Source organism: Eubalaena glacialis, chromosome 12 (genome assembly GCF_028564815.1).
Source record: "Eubalaena glacialis isolate mEubGla1 chromosome 12, mEubGla1.1.hap2.+ XY, whole genome shotgun sequence".
NCBI lineage: Eukaryota > Metazoa > Chordata > Mammalia > Artiodactyla > Balaenidae > Eubalaena > Eubalaena glacialis.
In genome coordinates this window covers 58,416,709-58,439,973 of record NC_083727.1, presented here as the reverse complement: position 1 = coordinate 58,439,973, position 23,265 = coordinate 58,416,709, and the positions used below count along the sequence as shown (strand labels likewise).

General features: G+C 38.9%; 1 protein-coding gene across 1 annotated transcript in view; it reads right to left on the bottom strand.

Annotated features, from left to right (window-relative positions):
• ASCC3 (activating signal cointegrator 1 complex subunit 3) overlaps positions 1-9,563 on the bottom strand; it is a 331,824-nt gene extending 322,261 nt beyond the window's left edge. The window contains exon 1 of the mRNA XM_061207037.1: positions 9,319-9,563. The gene's annotated coding sequence lies outside the window, so the exon portion shown is untranslated. The remainder of the gene's footprint in view (positions 1-9,318) is intronic.
• Between the last annotated feature and the right edge of the window lie 13,702 nt (positions 9,564-23,265).

Here is a 23,265-nt window from a genome sequence, read left to right as displayed (position 1 = left end):
TATTTCAGGATGTGTGCCCTTAACAAATTTTTAAATAGTAATATAGTCATTTCTCTAAAGATTGCTGGTTAACCATTTTTACAGTAAAGACATTAGGAAAATCATGATTGTTGTTGATTTTTTTAAAAAAATGACATCTGTATAGGTTGAACATTGATTTTTTCAATGTTTTATAAAAATTTCCATATAAGTATAGACCATAAAATAATTAGGTCACTAAGTACTACATGTTGCTTTCTGATCTTAAAAGTACTTTTAAAAAAATTATCTGTACTGCCTAATGTCAGTAAGTTATCAAAGTTAAGTACTCTTTTCACATGAGTGACTTCTAGATAGTTGAAGGAACCTGTAATCCTACTTTAAATTTTCTCTTCACCAAGCTAATCAATCCCATTTCTTTCCATCAATCTCCCTCATTAAGCCTTGGTTTATATCCTGTCACACAGAAATATGTAGAAACATGCATGAGAACTATATACACCACCAGCTTCAAGGTAATGGATTGAGAGGCAGCAGAGAAGTGACAAAAGAGGGAAAAAAAATTAGCGATACCTTTCAAAAGAGAAGAACTGAAGCAAATAAGGCAAAAATTACTACTTGTTAAATCTGCATGGCAAGTATAGGAGTGTATTACATTATTTTCCAATAATTTTCCATATTCTTGAAATACTCCACAATTAAAAGTTTTAATTAAGTTTTAAATAAACACAGAAGCTTAATAAGAGAGATAAGAGTTGTGAAAGCATCAAACTGAATGTCTGCCAAATCACAGGTTCTGAAAGCACTACTGAAAATGCTCAGGCTTATGAGAGACTGAACGTTGAACATCTGGGTGCTCTTTTAATATTGCTACCCATAATGTGCTTCAATTCCATTTAACCCAAATCAATTCTGCCATTTTCAATCCAGAGTCCATTCTCCATTCTCCTTAGCGTAAAAGAAAGAAGAGATCAAGTAGTTAATGAAATCTGTATTCTCTTTTAACATCCTAGTAACTGCCCCAAGAAACACATTGTTGAATGTAGCTTAAAAACTGTTTTTGCTAACCTTACTGTTTCTTCAAGGATACGCATCACAGGTCCCACAAACTCTCTTTTCTTTAATTCATTCTTAGTTTGTGTACTCCTTCTCCATGTTCAATTTATATTTTTAAAAAAATATTCAGGCACAGCAACATCAGTTTCTTGAGATACCTCTCTCTTCTTGATCATCAGAGTTATGTATGAATACACCATCAGGATTACATTTTCCAGAGACCCAGACTCTGAAGATCTACCTTTGTGTTTATACTCTCAGACTAAGAATCATACAAACCTTTTTTCTAAATTACAGTTGCCAGATTAGCAGATAAAAATATAAAGTCAGAGTTAAATTTGAATTTCAATTAATTTTTTAGTATAATATGTCCCATGCAATATTTGGGACATACTTACATGGGATATACTTATACTAAAAAAATTACTTGTTGTTACCTGAAATTCGAATTTAACTCTGCATCTTGTATTTTATTTGGCAACCCTACTCTGAACATTCAAAAATCTGTATTCCTTCACTCTTCTGGCAAATACTGTATCTTCTCAAGTCAAGAATAATAGTTAACAAGAGGTCTCAAAATTTTTGAAATAGGTACCAACTCTTTAAAAGTTCAAATGAGAAAAATGAACAAAAAGTAAAAGATTAGACAAGTCTGTAGTGGTGACACACTTTAATAGATCATTTGTGAGGGCAGCTGCAAAGACCTGAGAAACACCAGGTTCACCAGGGTGAAAAAGTAAACTTCAAGGTGGTAATCTAACCAAAGAAGACTGAAACCTAAAAATTCCCACAACAATCTGGAAAAGGAGGTGTTAACTGAAGTGTTCTTTATTCCACTTTTTATTCAGCATTGATTAAAAAAAAATTATACTGCATCTGGTGAAAATACTTCTACCCATCCATTAATTCATTCATTCAAGAAAAACATTCAGTGGGGACACAGTGATAAAGTTTCTGAAGTGAAAGTCCCCTCTCTCCTTGTTAGTAATATTTTCTTCTCTATTGGATGATTTAAAAACCCCAAAATATGCTGTAGCTGCTCCCATATTTAAAACCTCCACAGCCCTTTTCAATTAACACCCCACTTTTTTGATCGCTATCTACAGCAGACACTCCAGTCCTACCAGGCTTTTACCTCTACTATTCCACCAAAAGAGCTATAAAGGTCACAAATAAGCTCAACATTGCCAAATTCAATGTTACTTCTCAGTCCTTGTTTGATCCTTGTCAGGAGATTTTGACCCAGCCCTCTGGATAGTTGCTTCACTTGGCATCTAGGACACCAATATGTCTTGTTTTTTCTCCTACATTATCTCTTGGCTCTTTCCACTCTTGTTGGTTCCTCCTCATCCTCCTATCCTTTAACACTGCTATGCCCCTAAGCTCAGAGTTCAGACCTCTTCTTTAGCTACAGTCATTCCCCAGGTGATCCCACTCAGTCTCAAGGCTTTAAGTATCATTTATATTCTAACACCAAATTCTTATCTCTATCCTGCGCCTCTCACCTATACTCCAGATTTGTCTACCCATGCCTCTTCCACATCTCCACTTAGATGTCTAATGGCTAGCTCAAACTTAAAAATGTCAAAATTGATCTCCCATGCAAACCTCCTCTTGTGGTCTACCTCACTTTAATAAATCACAACTCCACTCTGCCTGCTGCTCAGGCCAAAAAACTTGGAGTTATGCTTTACTCCATCCACTTTATCAGTAAAGTCTCCCAACTCTACCTTCAAAATATATCCAGAATCTGACCACTTCTCATCATTACCATCTCTTCCCCAGTTTACTGCAATGGCCTATCTAGTCTCCCTGTTTTCACCCTTACTCCCTAACAATCTAATTTCCACATATAAATAAGAATGATTCTTTTCTAAAACAAATAACATTGTGGCTCTCCTCTGCTCAAAACCCCCCAAAGGTTTCCCATATCTCTAAGTAAACTTCAAAACTCCCAAGGCATCTGGCTTTCTCCTACTTTTTGATTCGATCCCCTGTAACTCTCCTCCTTGCTCATTTTGGGGCATCCACACTGGCCTTGGTGCAGTGATATAACCATACCAAGCAGATCGCTCTGGATGAGCACTCTTCCCCCAGATGCCACAAAGGTAGGTCCCTCATTTCCTTCAGGTTGCTGCTCAATCATCTCTTTACCAGAGAGCCTTCCCGGACCACCCTATCTAAAACAGCACCCTTTCCTTCATCCTTCTCGTGCACCCAACCCACTTTACTTCAAGGCACTTATCACTGTGCTTGTTGTCAGCTTCATCAAATACAGTAAGATCCCCACAAGGGTGGGGACTTTGCTTTGTTCACTGCAGTATCCAAAGCACCTAAACAGTGCCTGGGGCCTCGTGCAGTCTTGGTAAATATTTGTATAATGGCTGGCTGGATGGACTGACAGGAAGAATAAAGGGAGGCCAAAGCTGCCACAAAAAAAGAGGCAGAATTTACAGGTCTGGATTCCTATACATTTATTTTTTGAAGCTTATATCATCTTTATTTCAAGACCTCAAAAATATAGTTTCACAGAAATTAGCTTAATTATTTGATTAATTTATTTCAGTCCCTAAGAAAAGAGGTCTTACAAACAAGGAAGTTTACTCAAACACAAAAGAAATCAAAAGCTAATGTGATTTATTCAACTCATGATGCCATTCTTTTCAAAGAACTTATATATGCAGAAATTTAATTCTAATTTTTGGGGTAAGTTTTTTTCAAAATCTCAAGCCAATAAAGTAGAAAAGCAAAAGCAAGGGTAAAAGGATAGTCAACAGTTGCTAGAACTCTAGTGTAGGAGTGGGCTCAGCAGGAAAATCTTGGTAGAAGAATGCAGGAACAACTTTCACTCAATTGATATTTCTTAACTAGTATTTCCACTACATGCTGGACACCAGGCTGGGGGAACCACAGTGAGCAAAACCAATCTGCTACCTGCCCTTGCAAAGCTCACAGCCTGGGGGGAAGACAACCCAATTAAATAAGCTATCTCAATACAAACTAAGACTGCTATCTATAAAAGGGGGCAGTAATGAATGTTATCGGAACACAAAGCAGGTGCATCTAGCCTAGCAAGAAAGGAGGTTGGGAAGGAAAAGCAGCTTTCTTACTTGAGACTTCAAGGATGAAGAGTTAGGTTAAAAGGGCAACATATTCCAGATGAGGGGTGAGAACATTTCACACTCAAGGAACTGAAAAGATGACCGGAGCATAGTGGTCAAAGAGTATGTAATGTGGCAAGAGATGGAGCTGGAGACATAGGTAGGAACGAGGTCATGAAGGGCCTCATAAGTTATGTTGTTTAGAAATTGTTCTAATAGTAAAAGAAATCTTCAGAAGAGTTTTTGACTTGAGCTGTGTTTAATAGACATTACTATGACTGCAGTGAAGGAAATGGACCACAGGAAGGCAAGACCTGAAGCAGAAAGATACTAGGAGGTTGCTGCAGTAATCCAGATGAAGAGATGAAGATGAGGAGATGATGGGTTCCTGAAACGAAGTAGTGGTAGTGATTTAGAGAAAAGTGGAGGAATCAGGTAATTCAATTAAATTTATTTGGCTTACTCTGATTATTTATATCTGTGGTGGGGAAGGAGGCGAGGACCTCAGCTGACCTCCACATTTATAGATCAGGTTGATGACAGAATTCACTGAATTAGGGCTCAGAGTTTTTCTTGGGTGGGGGGGGCAGTTAGGAATATCATGAGTTCAATCTCAGATGAGTTGAGTCTGAGATGTCTGTATGACATTCAAGTAGAAACGGTCAGTAGGGACTGAATATTCAGGTGTGAAGTTTAGGAGAGAGGTCTGGATACAAACATGAGAATCATAAGGAGTATCATGGGAATAGATAAAAATCACCCAAGGATTTGTGTGAAGACTAAGAAGACAAGACAGCAGAAGCTGGAGAAACACGAGACTTTACAGAATAAATGGGTAGAAAGGTCTATAAAGGAGATTCTGAACAACAGGAGGCCAAATAAGGCCAGGGTGGTGTCTCTGAAACCAAGGAAAGGATAAGTTTTAAGGAAGAGGTATGGTCAACCATGTCAAACGCTGTCAAGACATGTGGTAAAATGTCCACTGGATATAGAATTTTAGCTATGTTCTTCCAGTGTTCTGTTTCTAATAAATACAAACAGAGGAATTTTCAAAACTTGGTGTTAAGCCAAGCCACCCTTCAAACTCTCTAAAACACACTCATTTTTTTCCAAGCTGATGGCCAAAATCAGTGACTTAGGATACAAGCTTTTTCACTTTTTTAATCAGTGACAAAGCCTCTACTTTGCTAACTTCAGGTTGGCTAAAAGGGCATTCAATGGCCATGCATTAGTATCTTTCCTTGCCTTAAGGAATTTCATTGAACAGTCTCCCAAAGCCAACATCTTGACTATAATCTCCAAGAGTGCAAAAGTGATGTCTTCTTTTCCCTGGTACCCTGTATGGTTCTTGGTCTGTGCCAAGGAACTCAATAAATATTTGTTCAATGATGTGTACTCAGAGTATTACTGTGAAGCTTTCCAGAATTGATTTTTAGGGTATTCCTTACCACACCAATCTCCAAAGTAAAAGCATTGCTAATATTTTTGCAAAGCTTCCTTCATTCCTTAAAGAATGCTCAAAAAGAACGTTTAGTGAGCCTCCCTGGTATTAGAGGTACTACTTAAAGCAGGTCTCATTTTAGAAAATATAGTGCACTGGGAAAAGATGCACTGAAAATATTTTTGCAGACTGTGTACTGTCATTAATTTACTCTTATAAATCATTTATGTAGACTTTTATAATTAAGTTTCTTAAATCAAGATTAAGACATATAGCTATCAATATTTATAAATAAGAGTAGAATTTATCATTTTTACGTTGTTCTATTTGATTGGCTTGTTGGACATTTTATTCACTTTCAAGAATTTTTCTACAAGGACAAGTTGTCTCATCGGTAAGCAAGGATTTCCTCACTTGGAATGGAATATAAGTTTTCCTTTATCAAATTCATATGCCATGTTTCTTAGCTATACACAACTGAGTAACTTGCTAGTTACTGACTTCGTTTGAAAATGATCTAGCAAGTCTTTGAAAATGCTGGAAAACATTAGCAACTGCCTCCCTGACTACTCCATAATCCTGAGATAAACTACCTTCCTTCTTTTGAAGTTCTGGTGTAATAGAATAGATATTATCCAAAATTAAGAGGCTCTTGAATTCATATGCTTTAATGTAGAAGTTCTTCAACAATATGAATTGGTGGCACTGGAATCACTGGGGAGTTGATTGAAAATAGACATTTCTAGACAGCCCCCCCCCCCAAGATTATGATTCAGCAGTTTGACAATCTTTGGTTTAGTCATTAAATAACTAGGTATGAACTTTCTTTTCTTCAACTATTATTTCTTGCCAATTATCTTATTAAAACATATCCTGAGAATGCTTACTGTTACCGGTAAATGTCTTACATATTATATCTTTAAATCATGTACCTCTCAAAACTGCACCCTAATTTTCCACGTCAGTTCAAACCTTTGATAATGAATGCAATTCCTAAGAATTCTCTTTAAAGAGGGAATCACAGAAGTGGAGGAAAACTAGCCAAAAACTCCAAAACCAGGAAGATAAAATGGGAATCTATCTTAATTTACAAAGGTCTCCAAGAGTTATTCTATTCAAATAACAATGAGGAAAGACAGACTGTAGTAGGAAGAAGTAGAATAAAAATAAAAAGACATTAGTTCAGATGCCAATTTTTGTTTGATGGTAGAAAATCAGCTAACTTCTCAGGATATCAATTTTCTGATCAATAAAATGAAAAGGAATTACAAAATGATTTTTTATGCCGCTTTCAGGCTGAATGATCTGATTAAAATCAGAATACTCCAACATGAGTTGAATTGCATTAACTTTGAATCACAGAGACAGTTTCAGAAATAAATTAGGACAACCTATAAGACATTATCACAGGGCTTCCCTGGTGGCGCAGTGGTTGAGAGTCTGCCTGCTTATGCAGGGCACACGGGTTCGAGCCCTGGTCTGGGAAAATCCCACATGCCGCGGAGCAACTGGGCCCATGAGCCACAGCTACTGAGCCTGCGCGTCTGGAGCCTGTGCTCCGCAACAAGAGAGGCCGCGATAGTGAGAGGCCCGCGCACCGCGATGAAGAGTGGCCCCCGCTTGCCACAACTGGAGAAAGCCCTCGCACAGAAACGAAGACCCAACACAGCCAAAAATAAATAAATAAAATATTAAAAAAAAAAAAATGAAAATCATTAAAATATAAACACATGGTGTTAAAAAAAAAAAAAAAAGACTATCACAGCCAATGCAGAGCTGGAAAATGAACAAACAATAGACAAACTCACTCAAGCATACTCACTTGCTCATCTACATGCAAAATACTCAAATGAGATGGTACATACTGATTTAATGAACATCTATATGGGTCTGTCAACTATGTGCTAAGTATACCAGGCAAAAGAAATGAGAAATAAGATCCAGTCCCTACTTTAAGTAACTTTAGAGTATAACACATAATGCCTCCCTTTGGATGATTACTAAACACATATTAGATACCTTACTCTCTCCTCCTTGGTAATTATGCACTTTTTCTTTCCATAAATGTCTTTGCTGTAATTTCAGTTTCAGGTAGATATCTGCTCAAAGTTGAAAACTGTGCCACGTTACATCAAGATTATTCTGTACTAAAAGGGCTCATGTTAACTACCTCCCCATGGAAGGTACTATGGGGCAATAAATTTACTTCATTCAACAAGTACTATACATTTTCCTGATGAATATGCTTTGTGCATAGAATGCTTATGAATTACAAGTTATTAACACATAGATCACTCAGACCAATGTAAAAACTGGAAAAATAAAGTATTATTTTTCAGGTAGAAACTGATTTCCAATTGTGAATTTTACAACTAAGCCAACTTTGCAAAAAGAAAACTTACTCCTCTTAACTGGCAAAACACTAGCATGCATACCATCTTTTTGATCAAAGGCAAAATCAAGTCATGCTGTGCAAGTAAAATAATCTGCTCCTCTTTCAATGCCACTTACATATAAACACTGACAATAACTTATTCTTGCAAAAAGCCTTGCTTAGGTCAACTAGAGATCCATGACACGAGGAGGAGCCCTAGTCCAGATTCTCTACTAAAAGGGCGCTGGACTACAGAAAGTTCCATAAGTACCGACATCCTATGTCTCTTGATTTCCTAGGCCTAGCATAGTGTCTGGTACATATGAAGACATAAATAAGTGAATGACGAATGAACAAAAACTAAAACTATTCAGCAGGGATCACAACTTAAGCCATGAAAAATTAATTCACTTAAATAATATTATTTAGCTTACACTTAACTGGTATCTCTAAGGAGCATTTTTCTTATGCAAGAATATTATTATAATTATCATTAAAAATGAAAGATACATGAAGAGAAGCACAATCCAGAGTGGAATCAAAAGCTGAATTCTCAACTTCTGAGAACACTTTGAAAATCAGAAAAGTGATTTCAATCTATGAAACATGAAATCTGGTGATGGTGACCGCTCTTCAATCTAATCTTACTTAGGGAAAGAAAGACAGAAAATACGATTACTAGTTTGAACTACACATGTGATACCGTTCATACAAAATTTTTAGCTACCGCTAAAATGTTTCTTTTAAACTAAAGAGCAAAATACACGAACACACTGCAGTCAATTAATGAGTTAATGTGTGATAAGAAGCCTATTTAAAAGAACTGCCCACGTACCCACAACACCTCAGCACGCTCCCACATACAACACTTATTTCGAAGTAACATTCTAGACTCCTCGATTGCTAAATTCACCATGGTCCACTCCCCACCCACTTTATTTACTTTTCAGTGTGGAGGTAAAAAATACAAGGAAGCTGATTTCTCTCCCAAGTCCACGTGAAGAAAACGAAAAAGTTACTACATTTTTGTAACGGGAAAACAAACAAAAAAAAACCTAATGAAAACAAATTACCCAAGCACAGGAAAAATGAAACAAAAATTACCCACGTTAATTGGGTTGTAGCCTAACACCTTGGCAACATGTGACTGTTTCATTTTTTGATTCCCACCCCCACCCTACAAATTCCAAGAGCAGGACGAGACTACCCGAGACCACAGACAAGTCTCCGGCCCCGAGAGGGATGACAGGTCCGGGCTTGCCTCCGGGGCCGAACGGGAATCGTCCAAGGGGCACCCTGGCCCCGCCTCCTACCGGCTTCTCAGGGCCGCAGCACCCCTTCTCCTCCTCCCACTTCCTTCTCCTCACCTCTCGGCCCCGGTTCATGCGCTTCCCATCACTCCACCAGCTCCTGCCTCCGCGCCTCCCTCCATTTCGGTTTGATCTTTGCTTCCCACGCCGGGTGAGGGGCGGAGGGCAGTGCAGAGGATGCCAGCGGGCAGCTGCCCCGCCGCGTCCTCGTCCGCACCCCACGCCGGGCTTGCCGGGTCCCTCCCAGCCACGGGGCAGGGTACGCGAAGACAGCCCGACAGCCGGACAGACCCACAGACCCGGAGAGGAGGGAGGGGGCGGAGCAAGCGCGGGCCTACACGTCACCAGCCCGCAGCGGCGCCAACGTCTGCACGTCGGCTCCCCCAGCCCCACCCCCCCGCGTGCGCGCGCCGCCGCCCCGCCTGCGGCCCGCCCAGCGCTGAGTGGGACCAGGCCTGCGGCGAGGGCGCGCCGCCGGGCGGGCGTGGGCGCGCGTTCCCGGGACTCAGGGACTGTGGGGTGCCCTCGCGAGGCCGGGCCTGCCACTTCCAGATCGCTACCTGAGCATCTTTCCCTGCAGTTAGTTGAGTCGGCTCCATCTTCTCCCCGCCCTTCTCTGTAAGGTGAAGACCTGGAGGAGGTAATTCCTATTACAGGTAAAGGAGAGAGGAGCCCTGAGTATGAGTGAAGAACCAAGTAATTGCCATTGTCATCGCCAGCCAGAAATCCTGGCTGCTGGTCACTTTATATACGGTTCCTTCCTCTCAAGTCCCGCCTTTCTTAAGCTTTCTGGATTCTCAGTTCAATTCTCTTAAAGTTACCTCTTTTAGTCGGTCCTTTTGTCGGACGAACCCCACCAAAAACAAAATGCCTGAAGATTCCCTGGCTCAGTTGAATCAGGAAGATGACATTAAGAAAAATTAACCTCAAGAATGTGCTGTATGTGTGTACAGTTGTAGGCTAAAAGCCGGGCATGCAAAGGCGGTATGAGTTAATAATGTGTTGTGGCTCCTTTTTTCGCTTCCATACCATTCGTAAGGAATGTGTCTTGACACCTCATAGAACCGTGTTTTATAGAGAGGCAGCCTATAGTGATCCAATTATACACTTCATTGCCCAAACTACTTCTGTAGTTCTGCGTTCAGTTCTAGATCAAGCACTTTAAGAAGACCTCAAAGAAGTTGGAATTATTTCAGAGAAGAGCAAAATGATGAAGAGTGCTCAAAAGCATGACAAATGAAGTACTCTTTGAACTTGGGAAGATTCTCACAGAAGAGAGAAAGCTACTGGGACTATCTCCAAATATGTAAAAACTCATCATGTGACATAGATTTGTTTCATGTGGTCTCAAGAGATGCAGACTTGAGAGAAACAGATTTCAGATCCTGAAAAGAAGATCCCCTTCTAGCACTCGCCAGAGGAGGTGTCTGCTTTAGGTTACATGGATGCCTTGACCCCTAGATTTGACTTTAAGTAGATTCTGAAGGCTTACTTAGTAGGAACTAGGTGCAGGGGAGCCAGGCATCAAGAGAAGAATTAGTTGATGGTTTTGTTAAAGGTGTTTACAACCTTGAGAGTCAATCAGTTCATGGTTCCAGCCTTAGAATTTACAGGTTAGCTATGAGACAAGTCAAATGCATCAAAAGGTAAAAAATGCAAGGAGGCTATATGATAATGAGAGGTACTAACAATAAGTTCTAGGAGTTTACATGACAGATTGTTCTCATCACAGTATCAGAGACTTAGGGGACAAGAAGGAAATCGAAAATAGACTGCTTAGAACTGCCCTGTCCAGTAGGGTAGCCACTAGCCAAATATGAATATTTATACTTGAAATGTGGCTGGTCCAAATTGAGACATGCAGTAAGTGTGAAATACACACCAGATTTCAAAGACTTAGTACAAAGAAAAAATGTAAAATAGCTTAATTCTTATATTGATGACATGTTGAAATATTTGGTAGATATTGGGTTAGTATATTAAAATTAATTTCACTTATTTTCACTATTTTAATTTGGCTACTAGAAAAATTTTAAATTACATAGGTCGCTTGTATCTTGTTCTATTAGATAGTCCTGACCTAGAAGGAAATATACTTCACTGAACTCTAAGAACTATCTTTGTACCCTTTGTAGTCCTTGGGGGATTTTCCAAAACGTTAATGGAAGGAGAGTCTGATGACAAGATTCCTCATGAAGAGAAGGAAGACTGTCCATAAAATATGCCATGAGCAAAGACAAGGAAACAAGACTGCAGATGCATTCTGTGGTGAGTAACCTGTTTGTCCATAGTGGAAGGTTCTTATTAGAAGGTAGTGACAAAGTCAAAATTGGCTAGAAACTGGTCTGTAAGGAGAGACTCAATTTTGAATTTAGTTCTATAGGCAGTTGGGATTTGGCAGTTACCAACTGGGATTGTAAGATTATCTTGGCAATACTGAGTATAGTGGGTTGAAATTAATGGGTGGTTGGGCAACCAATTAAAACTCATTGTACTTAAAAATGTATTATACCAAAAAATGTTCAATAGAAGGTTGATTTAAATAAATTATAGCACATCTGTAAAGTGGAATCAATTGATATGGAAACATATCAAGATGTACAATTGAGTAGATAGTTTACAAAACAATATATATACAATATAACCCCATATATGAAAAATTATATATGTGTATGTAACTAGATCATTTGACTAAAATTACCTTAATTATTCCAAAATTGTTTCAAAAACAAAATCTCAGGGTGGGGTATTTTCAGTGGCTCAACAAAGTCATCCATGTTTTTGGCTCTTTCATGTCTATGTTCCATCATATTAGCAAATTAGCCTTTCAGTCTCAGCCTTTGTCACCTCATGGGTTGTTGGGATGGGTTAATAAACTCCAGACTCATTTCCAGCCCATCAATCTCTTAGTATCTCAGTATGTAAGACCACTAGGTCTGCCCAGCTCATTAGTGTCCCACAGCCTTAGCTTATAGGCCTTTTTTGGTTTTACCTATTCTCAGTCCAATGTCCTGCCGTCTTCCCTACCCCAGCTTGCAACATTGGGTCTTAAAAGTCCATCTTTGATGGACCCCAGTGCAGTTCCTTACCTGGAGCTGACACTTAACTGCTGGGGGACACTGAATAATAAAAGACTCAATTCTAAAATAAGCCTCCCTAAACTTTTTAATGAACTGAGTTGGGAAGGAAAAATGGATCACTACCATGGCAGACTGTTCGTTGCCTACCCAACCATCATTTTTGTCCTCTTCCTCACTTAATAAAATGAATTTGTCAGAGTTCCAAAGAACTAAAGAAATGTGAGCTCCTCCCATGACCCTGGTAGTAATTCTATTTCCATTTGAATAAGAATGTTGTAGAGGTGGTCACATGTCCCAGGGATAGTCAGCTAGGGAGGATTCTGCAATATGTTTTATTCAAATGGCAAAATATATGCTTATAAAATATAGAGAGTTGTTCTTGGGTTTCTGTTCAAGATGGTGAACTTGGCATATCATCTGCCAACTATTCTTTCCTAGACACTACTGAAATAAAAATGTAGAAGTAGAAAAACCAAAGAGTAAATAAAAGAATAAAGATATGTGTGTTTTTATGTATGTGCTTATGTTAAGGAGAGGACAGTAGGTAGAGAAGGGGAGAAAAGTAAATGAAATTTCAACAATTTCCTGGATAACAAAGCTAATAGTAGTGATTTGACTAGTAATAACACCCAAAACCAATGCCTAAAAAAATATAGTGAAGACGCTACCAAAGAGTTGGTTGGGAGCATGGCAGAGGGCAGAAGTGAGGATAAGGGCTGAAAATGGAGATGACATTCTAAATATGGTACAAGTGAATCAGTCACAATACACATTTCCTTCTCTCATCTATGCACACTGAGAGCAGACAAAGACACATCAGCCACCAGACAAAAACAGAAACCAAAAAGACCCCAAAGTCTCCTCCAAGTTAATTGCACAAATAGTAGAGAAGAAGTGAAAACTTTTATGTTGACAACACAGAGCAAAACCACTATTGTTCTGGCATTCAGAGCCAGCATTCAGAGAGCCCGCTAGCTACTTGCCTACCCATCCTAAAGTGAAACCTGATATTTGGCATTTCTGGCCCTGCCCTGGCCATTTATTCACAATTTCCACACAGGAGAAAGAACTGGAAGACATCCTACTTACTAAAAGCAAAGGAAAACCACATCAATGACCAGCTCTTTTTATGTAGGAACATACAATGAAGAATCAACAGGCAAATCAGGAAAATTACCATTCTGAAAGAGAAAGACAAAGAAAAACAGAGTAACTAACTCCAAAGGAAGCCATTAAAATTCAGGAAATAAAAAAGGACATTTTTTAAAAGCACTCCAATTTATATACTCCAGTATTCAGAATATATTGGATTTATAAGATACAAACCAAATATTCTGAAAAAAGAGCAACCAAAGAATAAAATAGAGTTCCGAGACACTAAAAACATGATTACTTAAATAAAAAATTCATTGGAAGTATTGGAGATAAAAATCAAGGAAATCTAGAACATAAGATATAAAGACATGAACAGAAAATATGAAAAAAGATAAAAGTCATGGCGAGCCAATCCAACCAGCCAATTCAATCAGTAGAAGAGAAAGAGATTTTTTTTAAGTGAGAAAAAAAAAATCAAGAATAAAAACTATGAATAATAATAATAATAAACCTGCAAATTTTCCAAACATAAAAAAACATTTTACCAACAAAGGAATAAAAATAAGACCTACTCAGCAGCACTGGATCTAGAAGACAATTACAGAATATTTTCAAAGTTTTAATGGTAGATATTTTCAGTCTAGAGTTCTGTATTCATTCAAATTATCAATTAACTACAAGAGCAAAGTAAAGATATTTTCAGATCAGCAAGGATGGAGAACCACAGAACACTTTCATCCAGTATGATCTTTTAGAAAGTTACTTGACCATATACTCCAGCAAAATAAGGGCAAAAACCAAGAGGAAACCATGGAATTCTGGAAAAGGTGTATCAATCCTAGAAAAAGGCAAAGAAAAAAATCATGGAAGAGGGCTGTGCATCGTCTAGAGAGGAAGCAGTGTAGATGGGAACACAAAGCTGAAGGGTTCAAGGAGCAAGTCTTAGAGGAGGGCAGGGGTGGGTAGAGGGGGCATTCAGTAGAATAGATGGTAAGGCAGGGGATTTGAAAAAAATGAAGTTGTAGTAAATCAAACAGTGCAAGGATAAAATGTAGACAGGGGTAGTTCCTTAAAAGAAATTCAGAAAAGGTATTATCAGGAAAAGGATCAAAACAAAATGTATCCATTATACCTAGGATTGGGAGGAAGAAAGAGAGCTAGCAAAGGAGAAGAGTGGTCAAAGAGATAAGTGATAAGCAAAGATATATAGAATTTTTTTTTTTTTTAAAGTCATCAACAAGGTTAATTCCTGCTCAAAGTCAAGGAGAGTAGAGACTGAATAAATGTCCTTGGAGATTTAGGTGACTGATGAATTGGAATCACTTTTAGTAACCTGATAAAGATGGAATCATATGGAAATGTAAGCGAGTAAATGAGAAGTGGGAAAATGAAAACACTGATGATAATCATTTTTGTCTAAAAAAGCAAGGCAATACATGAAGAAATATTAGGGTCCGAGAGAGACTTTTGTCTGTGTGTGTTTTTAAGATAGAAGAGGAGGGGCAAGGATTGATAAAGGGAAAGAACCTATAAGAAAGAGATTAGCTAAGTAAGGAAATAAGGAGGTAAAGGCAGACAAGGATGCACTGAAGACCATGGGTGAGGTTTTTCTTTATTTTGGTAGAAGGATGTTTTTCTGTGAGATAGGACAGAAGAAGTAGAAGATGCTTGAATATACAGGAGTAAGTTCAAGGTATTGAGGTATGTATAGCTATAATAATTTTCAAGTTGAACATATGAAATGGAAGTTATGCATCTTTTAACAGCCTTGAAATTATGAATTGTTCAGTGGATGAATATTTTTAACTATTTCTTATAAGATAATAAGATACATTAAATTTTCATAAAATATTACAAAGTACAGACAAAAGCCAATTTCAAGGATGCAGTCAAGGTTAGGTATTAAAAAGCAACACCACTCAAAGTCAATATAAAATATGCAATGAAAACTACTATTCACCCAGTTCTTATTGGCTGTTTTAACTTGATATCCAATTGGTTGCCCAAATGCCAGGTGATACCCCGTGGTCAGTGTGAGAATGCATTTGAGTATATGTTTGTGTGTGTGAATGGGACTTTGGGGAAAAAAGATTAGAGGCAGTTAGCTTCAAAACTAATTTTTAACTAGTCTTTTGATGGCAGAAGCTAGGTCTGGTTGTCTTATACAAGCAAATGATCCACCCAAAGTTTGGGGCTGAAACATGTTTATTCCTTAAAGTACTGTGTGGGAAGGGAAGAATCATTCTGTGCTAACTGTTGCCATTCTATGATTACCTCCATGGATAAGGTGGGAAATTGGTTAAGCTATATATAATGAGACCCAGAAAAACAGTAGCTTAAACAATAGACATCTCATATACAGGATGCATGGGTGATCCTAGAATGTTGTACTTTCTTTCTCGATTTATTCATCCAGGGACACATGTACCTTCTCATTGCTCTGCCATTTCTAGGGTGTTGTCCTCATTTAATAGTCCAAGATGACTCACAGTCATGACCATATTCCAAGTAGCAGTCCTAAGGAAGAGGAGGAACCAAAGGACATCCCTTGGGAAACTGAAAGTATACCTATCACTCACAGTCACATGGCCATACTGAGTTGCAAGGGAAGCTGGGAAATGTATTTATTTCAGGTAACCCTATACTAAGTTAAATAATCAGGAGGTAGGAAATATTTGGAGACAAATGTTTCACCCAGAATACTTTTCCTTCTTAATTAAAGCAAATATACTGGTATTAAACAAGAATAGCCTCTCTTCCCTTCTTATCACAACTGAGCCAAAGGGAACAGAAGAGAATGTCAAGAATAACTTTTATCTCTTTCTAGCACATAAAAAGTGAGCTAGTATAAAATGGCAAAATGAAATCCTGAGCAGTAATTACTTTAAGGATTAATTTTTCCTGAAGTTTAACCTATTCTTAAGCATGTTCAATGTGGTCAAAGTGAAGTTTTCATTCATTCTACCCACAAGAAATTAAGCATATATCACAAAATCCACACTTTGCTAAGCAGTGTGAAACATTCCAAAGAAAATCATGATATGATTTCTAGTCTTAAGGAACTTAGAGGAATTTACAGTTTGGGTAGAAGACAAATTTAACACTCAAGACTCTTCAAGAACAATTAAGTGCTGAGTTGCATGATACTTACTTTATGAGTGCAAAAGGAATTCAAAGTAAAGATAGGCCACCTCTGGATACAAGACATTGAAAACCTTTGTGGAAATAGTGAAAACTGAACTGGGCATATAAGAATAGGTAGAACAAAATGTTCCATATGCAAAATTATGAAAGGTTTATTTGTAGGATTAATCCTAGAGAATAAACACATACTGAATTTTAAAGTGCAAGCTGTTGCTGATGGTAGCCTAAAGGCTAAGAATGACTGATTTGGTCATCTATTAACAAGTGCCATTTCTGTTTTTTGCTTTATGTTGTATCCACAAGTACTAACATAATGCCTGACACGTATTAGACACCAAGTATCTGTTAAATAAATACAATTTTTCTTTTACCCTCAGTGTTTCTTTTATTATGTGACAAAGGACTTAACATTTTTCTATTGAGGTATAGCTTTTTTAAAAAACTGAAATGTACCAAAGTGTACAAATCTTAATTGTACAGTGCCATATACCACCTCATGTAACTACTACCCAAATCAAGTTATAGAACATTTCTAACTCTACCAGATATTCTTATGACCCTCCCAGTCAGCACTCAAATCCCCTCACCCCACCACAGCCACCCCAAAGAAGCCACTATTCTGATTTCTATCAACATAGATTATATTCCTAGTTTTAAAATTCATATAAATAAAATAATATATCACGCAACATTTTTTCAGGTTTTTGCTACCTTGGTCTTAATTTGAGAGGCTTGTTGGTACTTGAAAGAGAGATTTCCACCCTCCATTTTAAAGTCTTTTCTTATGGGAAAACCCTAGAAAAGTATGGAAAAGGTGTTTATTAGGTAGTAATATACATTAGAGTTGTCATTGGTCTTTGAACTTCAAAGACAGGTTGTGCTTACTTTAAGTGTAAGCAAGGCCAGCCTAACTCCATCCTGCACTATTATAGTACAGCTTGGTAGTTCCAAAATGACAGTCAAGTTAACTTGCTGTGACTTTTTTACTCAGACAAATCTGGAAATCCCCTATGAGAAGTTTAGGTTAACTACAAAGTTAGAGGCACCGTCCTTATACAATACCACCCTCACTTCTGACACCAACTGCAAGTTTGCAGGGGTATGGGCGGCGGCGGCCCCAAACTACCGCAGTTTCAATAATTTGCTAGAAAGACTCATAAAACTCACTGAAAGCTGTTATACTCATGGTTATGCTTTATTAAAGGGAAAGGATACAGATTAAGATTAGTCAAAAGCAGACACGCATAGAGCAGAGTCCAGGAGGGTTTCAAATGCAGAGTTTCAGTTGTCTTCTAGCCATGGAGTCAGGACATGGTACTGTTCCAACACTGATGTGTGACAACGTGCACAGTGTACTGCCAATCAGGGAGGCTCACCTGAGGTTGGTGTCCAGAGGTTTTGGGGGGGCCTTATTATGTAGGCTTGATTGATCGCCCAGTTATTTAATCCCAGTTTCCAGGTCTATGGATACTTTGTGACTCAAAGCCCCCACCCTAACTCACACAGTTGGACCTTTGGAAGGGCCAGCCCCCAACCTAAGACTGTATGGGTGTGGCCAGTCCCCACCCTAGATCATATTGTTAGACAACCCAGTAGGACCCAAGGCCCTCAGGCAAACGGCAGATACTGTAAGGCTGAGGGCAAAGGCCAGGCCTTCTCTTTGGGCGAGCCCCAGTTCTTTACTACGTAACCCCTAAATCTTCACTTCTTTCACTGGGGAATTTGTTGTTTCTGAAACCTGAAGTTAAATTGTTTCTTCAAAATATTTTTTCTCAATGATTAATTTCATGAGTTTGTATTTTTAAGGATTCTGAATTATTATGAAGCATCTCAGCATATTTGACAAGAGAGTTAAGATTGAAGCAGGGGCAGTAAGATTTTCTTCCTCCCTAATTGTCCAATATGTATAAATACGAGGGTTCTACCAAGATTACGGACTTGTACTTTTGAAAGTTGGGCAACAGCTACACAATAAAACTGTGAGTTTTCCAGGAGCAATAATACCAGAACTGACAATACTAAAAAACAAGGCTGAGTTAGCAACATTTCAGTGATTTTGAGGCTTGGGGATTGGGTAACACTCCCCTAGAAAGAGTGTAAACTCCCAAAAACCTCCATAAAGAAGGGTGAAATTGCCTAAAATCGTCCCTATATTTTGAACATTTTTTCTTTACATGAATGTGTTGAGGAATTGTCTCTGAGGAACTAATGCCATTATGGCTTAAAATGAAATTAAAAGATTTAAAGAGTTAAGGTGCCACTTATTGTTTATGTCAAATTTCTGTTTAAAATAATTTTTATTACTATTTTGATAGGTTTAGCTCTCTTCCTAGTTTAAAATGAGTTGTGATTTTTTTGTTCTTGTTAAGATATAGTAAGATACAAAACAAACTGAAACAGGCTGAAAACTGAAACACCACCTTAGCAGGACCAGAACAGTTAAAGTCAATCAAATCACAGGTCGGGCAGGCAGATATTATAGAGTCATTGGTCAGGAAGGGCAAGATTCAAGTCATGCATAAGATTCCGATTTCAAAGGCTCAAGAGGCTCAGACTAAAAGCTATGTTTAGCTAACTCTATAGGTTGATTCAAAGTTTCATTCAGCCTTTCATTCAAGTGATATATTGTGTATTGAATACCTACTATGGGTCAGCAGACACAATAGCAGAGAAGACAAACACTGTAGCCTTTTAGGGATGACAGCTAACATTCATTGCCCACCTATCTGCTCTTTTGCCAGGCATTGTGCTAATAAGCACTTCTTCCAGAACTCTATTATTCTCACTTTTGTTTTTTTTTAGTAATCTTTTATTTATTTATTTATTTTTATATTTTTATTTTTGGCTGTGTTGGGTCTTCGTTTCTGTGCGAGGGCTTTCTCTAGTTGCGGCAAGTGGGGGCCACTCTTCATCACGGTGCGCGGGCCTCTCACTATCGCGGCCTCTCTTGTTGCGGAGCACAGGCTCCAGACGCGCAGGCTCAGTAGTTGTGGCTCACGGGCCTAGCTGCTCCGCGGCACGTGGGATCTTCCCAGACCAGGGCTCGAACCCATGTCCCCTGCATTGGCAGGCAGATTCTCAACCACTGCGCCACCAGGGAAGCCCTATTCTCACTTTTATTATCTAGATTTCACAGGTAAGGAAATTTGAGTCTCTAAGAGGTTGACAGTCTGACTGAAAGAATGCGTCTAAAGGCCTCTTGGCACATCCTCCAAAGCTGAACTTTCTTGCTAGCAAAAGGCCCTCGCGGGTTGCGTAGCCTTCTCTTCTCTAGCACTTTCAGTTTCTGTGCTGGATACAAGAGCCCCATCTTTTGGCAAGATGTGGAATTTCATAAAGGAGGACTTGACCTGGGGACTGATGACAAAGGTGTCAGGGGTTACCTCATTCCCTTCTTTATTGAATGGTTTATCATCTAGAATCCTAGTATTTTCTAGACCAGAAGAAGGGACTCATTTTGGTTACAGCTCTGTCTGTTGGTGTTTATGTTGCTATTACGCAGAAGAAAGATAGAAAAATAGGGACAGATAATTAATTTTAGTGTTAGTACTTAAAATATGTATCGAAGGTTGCTTAAAAATAAGTTCTTCGTTTAAAATGTGATATGGATTTCATCAATTGCGTCATTTGAAAATTTAAAATCTAGGCACAATCAATGTACAATGATAAAAATTGTCTGCTTGAACATAAAGCCTCAGATTTACACATCTCTGAACAGACCTGGTTATTTAACAACCTCTAAAGTGAATTTTACAAATTAAATTCTGACATATATGCTCTATGGGAGAATTTCTCTTTTTAAGCTTTCACAGAGACACAGCAAGAAATTATAAATACATATATAAGCAAAACAAGTATAAACAACAATTTTTTATTAAGTGTGTAGCACCAATTATAGTGTTTCCTTTTATAAAAGCAGAAAGAGTAAAATATCCTCTCATAGTTTGAAACTCTGGAAATAGACAACCATATCCTAAGTGTGTTGAGACCACGTCCTACAGACATGAATGGGGGTTACTAATGCCCACAACTGACACAAGTGCCAGAAGCCGCCTTTTTCTGTTTAGCCATCTTTCAACCTAAATGAACCAGTTCAACTTCCCACACTCCTCTGAGGAAGCCAACATCTAAGGTATTATTTTTATTTATTTAGTTATGTTTTTAAAGTGTTAACGCAGAAATTTATTGAAACCCATTTATATAAAATTCCTTTATGTGTTTTAAAGACAAAAAAATGTACATAGTCCTCAATATTCAGGCAATCAAATCCATTCTCAGAAATGCTTTGCAAGAAGATGGACTTCGTTGCCCAGTCCCGCAAAAGATCCTTTTGTTTATACTCCTGAAGATGAGATCTCAAAACCTCTGCAAAGAGTGAAGAGATAATTAGCAAAGAACTCCTCCAGAATGTGATGCCTCATCATAGAGGTGCAGCGCAAGTGAAGCTTCAGAGGCGTGTGCGTGGAGGGCGGTGAGAAGAGCCAGGGGTCCAACGGGATGGCCCCACCTGCAATGCACAGCCAGCATGGCCTCCAGGGCCCCTTCCTCCTCTTTGCCTTCTGAGGCCGGCATCGCTCCTGGAGGTTCAGGCTCTGGAAGGGCATCTGTCACTTTACTAGATTCTTGACCTGAGGGTTGACGAGCAATATTTACTAAAATTCTAATTTAATCTGCATACTAGAGCAAGCATAGCTTTTGACATAGCCAAAATGAAACCTTTTTTTCTCTCACAGTTCGTTTAAATTTTATTGGAATGGATTACTTGTTCCCGGAGGAAAACTCCCATGAGATTATAGTTTTATTGTTGTTGTTTACTTTTAGATAATGTAACTTTCCACTGTCATTTTAGATCACAAATGCTATTGTGATTCAGTAGACTATTTAATACTAGACTATTCACTAGAGTATAAAAATGAAAGTGAAGAATTGGATTTAGTGTAAATTCTTCTCCCTTCCACCAGCTTATTTAAGCCTACTTGGAGCCGAAGGCCTGAACTGAAGAAGTGGGGTGGGCCTTCTCTCTCCTTTCTCCGTATGGCAACATCCTCCCACCCCGCTTAGCGCTGTCATTTCCAAGGACACACACATTCCTTACAAGTTGGGGGTTGAAAGGAGGTCAGGAGATGGAGGAAATTTCTTGCTTGGCTACAGAGCCTGGTGGTTTCCCTCTCTGATTCTAAAAGCGGGGACCCTGGCAGGTCCTGATTAAAGGCAAATGATTAAAGCAGGCTCTTTCTGTTGGGGGGCACTTTTGAGGACTCTGAAGGTTTTCAACTAGATGCTTCCAACTCCTGCAGTCCCCTGACTGATGCATCTTTCCTTCCTCAGGCCCTGGGAAGCCCGCTGTGCACCTATACTTTCTTTTTGAGGGGAACCTCTTTCTCCTCCAGATGGCTTTATTGGACAGACCCCAAGATGACCCACTCTAGCTCTCTTCTCCCTGGCTTACGCCCCTTGCCCTGACAAGTTTTGGGACAGTCCTAAAGCAGCGGCACTCTTCTGGCTCCACCATCAAGTAGTCAGTCATGCTCTTAGCCTCTGAATTTCCTGGGGTGGAAGTGGAATCACATCTCAGTGTACAGTACACTTAAGCATTTTGGGACATCAGTACACTAGTTCTTTGCGTTTTCCAAGTGCAGAAAACACATTTCAAAGCTCTCCTCTGGTCCCCTGTCAGTAACCCCACTAGATGTGAGATTGGAAGGTCATACTCTATTCCCTGCAGGGGGGTAGGTGCCTACAACATAGTTGGCAGTTCTCTGAAGAAGCTTCTTTACTTTCTGTGACACTTCTTTATATCCTAAATCTGGTGAAGGCTCAGAGAATCATGTAATAGTTTCTTTTTTTGTTTTTTTAACAAGTATTTATTAGGAGAAAAAAGTACAGTACATGTGGATAGATACACGGGCAGACTCAGAGAGAGAGTCCCATGTAATAGTTTCTTGGACACATTTCCTTTGTAAACCTGCCTATGGAGAGGAGAAGGTATCTCACACTCACTTGGGTATCCTGTCATCTGTTGGTGCTTCAGTAGAAACTATGCCAGAAAGAATCCCATTTTGAGATCCTCTTAGAAATAGAAGCACAAAGAATAAGGACACGTTATAGAACCTAGGTGTGAGCAGCATTAGTACACATCAGACCAGGGTCTGAATATTTCTTAAATTTGTGTTGTTTTTTCCTCATCTCTATTACCACCATCTCTGTTCAAAACTTCATAATCTCTTACTAGTGCTGTTGCAGTCACTTGTCTCTGCCTTGGGTTTTACCCATGTCAAATCTCTTCTTCATAATACCACCAGATTGTTTGACCTAAAATGCAAATATTACCTTGTCACTGATCTGCATTAAATCTTTCAAAATCTTCCAGTAGCCTTGCCTTAGAAGCATGCTCCTCAAATATTAGAGTGCATACAAATGATCCGTGAATCTTGTTAAAATGCAGCTTCTAATTGAGTAGGTTTGGAATGTGGCCCCCACTTCTATATTTTTAAAAAGCTCTGAGGTAATGCTGCTGCTACTCCAAAAACCACACTTTGAGTACCAAGGCCTTAGAGTTTTGGCTTCTTAGTTGTGCCATTCAAAGACCTAACTGAGTGGGAAGCAACCGCATAGCACAGGGAGATCAGCTCTGTGCTTTGTGACCACCTAGAGGGGTGGGATAGGGAGGGCAGGAGGAAGGGAG